Here is a 4,490-nt window from a genome sequence, read left to right as displayed (position 1 = left end):
TTGAGATGATGACCCAAGATGCTAGAAACTGTTTATTAGGCGTTTCGGTACACTTGGGATGATGACCCAAGATGCTAGAAACTGTTTATTAGGCGTTTCGGTACACTTGGGATGGTGACTCAAGATGCTAGAAACTGTTTATTAGGCGTTTCGGTACACTTGGGATGATGACCCAAGATGCTAGAAACTGTTTATTAGGCGTTTCGGTACACTTGGGATGGTGACTCAAGATGCTAGAAACTGTTTATTAGGCGTTTCGGTACACTTGGGATGATGACCCAAGATGCTAGAAACTGTTTATTAGGCGTTTCGGTACACTTGGGATGATGACTAAAGATGCTAGAAACTGTTTAGTAGGCGTTTCGGTACACTTGGGATGATGACCCAAGATGCTAGAAACTGTTTAGTAGGCGTTTCGGTACACTTGAGATGATGACCCAAGATGCTAGAAACTGTTTATTAGGCGTTTCGGTACACTTGGGATGATGACCCAAGATGCTAGAAACTGTTTATTAGGCGTTTCGGTACACTTGGGATGGTGACTCAAGATGCTAGAAACTGTTTATTAGGCGTTTCGGTACACTTGGGATGATGACCCAAGATGCTAGAAACTGTTTATTAGGCGTTTCGGTACACTTGGGATGGTGACTCAAGATGCTAGAAACTGTTTATTAGGCGTTTCGGTACACTTGGGATGATGACTAAAGATGCTAGAAACTGTTTAGTAGGCGTTTCGGTACACTTGGGATGATGACCCAAGATGCTAGAAACTGTTTAGTAGGCGTTTCGGTACACTTGAGATGATGACCCAAGATGCTAGAAACTGTTTATTAGGCGTTTCGGTACACTTGGGATGATGACCCAAGATGCTAGAAACTGTTTATTAGGCGTTTCGGTACACTTGGGATGGTGACTCAAGATGCTAGAAACTGTTTATTAGGCGTTTCGGTACACTTGGGATGATGACCCAAGATGCTAGAAACTGTTTATTAGGCGTTTCGGTACACTTGGGATGGTGACTCAAGATGCTAGAAACTGTTTATTAGGCGTTTCGGTACACTTGGGATGATGACTAAAGATGCTAGAAACTGTTTAGTAGGCGTTTCGGTACACTTGGGATGATGACCCAAGATGCTAGAAACTGTTTAGTAGGCGTTTCGGTACACTTGAGATGATGACCCAAGATGCTAGAAACTGTTTATTAGGCGTTTCGGTACACTTGGGATGATGACCCAAGATGCTAGAAACTGTTTATTAGGCGTTTCGGTACACTTGGGATGGTGACTCAAGATGCTAGAAACTGTTTATTAGGCGTTTCGGTACACTTGGGATGATGACCCAAGATGCTAGAAACTGTTTATTAGGCGTTTCGGTACACTTGGGATGGTGACTCAAGATGCTAGAAACTGTTTATTAGGCGTTTCGGTACACTTGGGATGATGACCCAAGATGCTAGAAACTGTTTATTAGGCGTTTCGGTACACTTGGGATGATGACTAAAGATGCTAGAAACTGTTTAGTAGGCGTTTCGGTACACTTGGGATGATGACCCAAGATGCTAGAAACTGTTTAGTAGGCGTTTCGGTACACTTGAGATGATGACCCAAGATGCTAGAAACTGTTTATTAGGCGTTTCGGTACACTTGGGATGATGACCCAAGATGCTAGAAACTGTTTATTAGGCGTTTCGGTACACTTGGGATGATGACCCAAGATGCTAGAAACTGTTTAGTAGGCGTTTCGGTACACTTGGGATGATGACCCAAGATGCTAGAAACTGTTTATTAGGCGTTTCGGTACACTTGGGATGGTGACCCAAGATGCTAGAAACTGTTTATTAGGCGTTTCGGTACACTTGGGATGGTGACTCAAGATGCTAGAAACTGTTTATTAGGCTTTTCGGTACACTTGGGATGATGACCCAAGATGCTAGAAACTGTTTAGTAGGCGTTTCGGTACACTTGGGATGGTGACTTAAGATGCTAGAAACTGTTTATTAGGCGTTTCGGTACACTTGGGATGATGACCCAAGATGCTAGAAACTGTTTATTAGGCGTTTCGGTACACTTGGGATGATGACCCAAGATGCTAGAAACTGTTTATTAGGCGTTTCGGTACACTTGGGATGATGACCCAAGATGCTAGAAACTGTTTAGTAGGCGTTTCGGTACACTTGGGATGGTGACTTAAGATGCTAGAAACTGTTTATTAGGCGTTTCGGTACACTTGGGATGATGACCCAAGATGCTAGAAACTGTTTATTAGGCGTTTCGGTACACTTGGGATGGTGACTCAAGATGCTACAAACTGTTTATTAGGCGTTTCGGTACACTTGGTATGATGACCCAAGATGCTAGAAACTGTTTATTAGGCGTTTCGGTACACTTGGGATGGTGACTCAAGATGCTAGAAACTGTTTATTAGGCGTTTCGGTACACTTGGGATGATGACCCAAGATGCTAGAAACTGTTTATTAGGCGTTTCGGTACACTTGGGATGGTGACTCAAGATGCTACAAACTGTTTATTAGGCGTTTCGGTACACTTGGTATGATGACCCAAGATGCTAGAAACTGTTTATTAGGCGTTTCGGTACACTTGGGATGGTGACTCAAGATGCTAGAAACTGTTTATTAGGCGTTTCGGTACACTTGGCATGATGACCCAAGATGCTAGAAACTGTTTATTAGGCCTTTCGGTACACTTGGCATGATGACCCAAGATGCTAGAAACTGTTTATTAGGCGTTTCGGTACACTTGGGATGATGACCCAAGATGCTAGAAACTGTTTAGTAGGCGTTTCGGTACACTTGGGATGGTGACTTAAGATGCTAGAAACTGTTTATTAGGCGTTTCGGTACACTTGGGATGATGACCCAAGATGCTAGAAACTGTTTATTAGGCGTTTCGGTACACTTGGGATGGTGACCCAAGATGCTAGAAACTGTTTATTAGGCGTTTCGGTACACTTGAGATGATGACCCAAGATGCTAGAAACTGTTTATTAGGCGTTTCGGTACACTTGGGATGATGACTAAAGATGCTAGAAACTGTTTAGTAGGCGTTTCGGTACACTTGGGATGATGACCCAAGATGCTAGAAACTGTTTAGTAGGCGTTTCGGTACACTTGAGATGATGACCCAAGATGCTAGAAACTGTTTATTAGGCGTTTCGGTACACTTGGGATGATGACCCAAGATGCTAGAAACTGTTTATTAGGCGTTTCGGTACACTTGGGATGGTGACTCAAGATGCTAGAAACTGTTTATTAGGCGTTTCGGTACACTTGGGATGATGACCCAAGATGCTAGAAACTGTTTATTAGGCGTTTCGGTACACTTGGGATGATGACCCAAGATGCTAGAAACTGTTTAGTAGGCGTTTCGGTACACTTGGGATGATGACCCAAGATGCTAGAAACTGTTTATTAGGCGTTTCGGTACACTTGGGATGGTGACCCAAGATGCTAGAAACTGTTTATTAGGCGTTTCGGTACACTTGGGATGGTGACTCAAGATGCTAGAAACTGTTTATTAGGCTTTTCGGTACACTTGGGATGATGACCCAAGATGCTAGAAACTGTTTAGTAGGCGTTTCGGTACACTTGGGATGGTGACTTAAGATGCTAGAAACTGTTTATTAGGCGTTTCGGTACACTTGGGATGATGACCCAAGATGCTAGAAACTGTTTATTAGGCGTTTCGGTACACTTGGGATGGTGACTCAAGATGCTAGAAACTGTTTATTAGGCGTTTCGGTACACTTGGGATGATGACCCAAGATGCTAGAAACTGTTTATTAGGCGTTTCGGTACACTTGGGATGATGACTAAAGATGCTAGAAACTGTTTATTAGGCGTTTCGGTACACTTGGGATGGTGACCCAAGATGCTAGAAACTGTTTATTAGGCGTTTCGGTACACTTGGTATGATGACCCAAGATGCTAAAAACTGTTTATTAGGCGTTTCGGTACACTTGGGATGATGACCCAAGATGCTAGAAACTGTTTATTAGGCGTTTCGGTACACTTGGGATGGTGACTCAAGATGCTAGAAACTGTTTATTAGGCGTTTCGGTACACTTGGGATGATGACCCAAGATGCTAGAAACTGTTTATTAGGCGTTTCGGTACACTTGGGATGATGACTAAAGATGCTAGAAACTGTTTATTAGGCGTTTCGGTACACTTGGGATGGTGACCCAAGATGCTAGAAACTGTTTATTAGGCGTTTCGGTACACTTGGTATGATGACCCAAGATGCTAAAAACTGTTTATTAGGCGTTTCGGTACACTTGGTATGATGACCCAAGATGCTACAAACTGTTTATTAGGCGTTTCGGTACACTTGGTATGATGACCCAAGATGCTAGAAACTGTTTGTTAGGCGTTTCGGTACACTTGGGATGATGACCCAAGATGCTAGAAACTGTTTATTAGGCGTTTCGGTACACTTGGGATGGTGACTCAAGATGCTAGAAACTGTTTATTA

This window comes from Anopheles ziemanni, unplaced genomic scaffold, assembly GCF_943734765.1.
Source record: "Anopheles ziemanni unplaced genomic scaffold, idAnoZiCoDA_A2_x.2 scaffold_19_ctg1, whole genome shotgun sequence".
Classification (NCBI taxonomy): Eukaryota; Metazoa; Arthropoda; class Insecta; order Diptera; family Culicidae; genus Anopheles; species Anopheles ziemanni.
Note: the sequence above shows the minus strand (reverse complement) of the source record.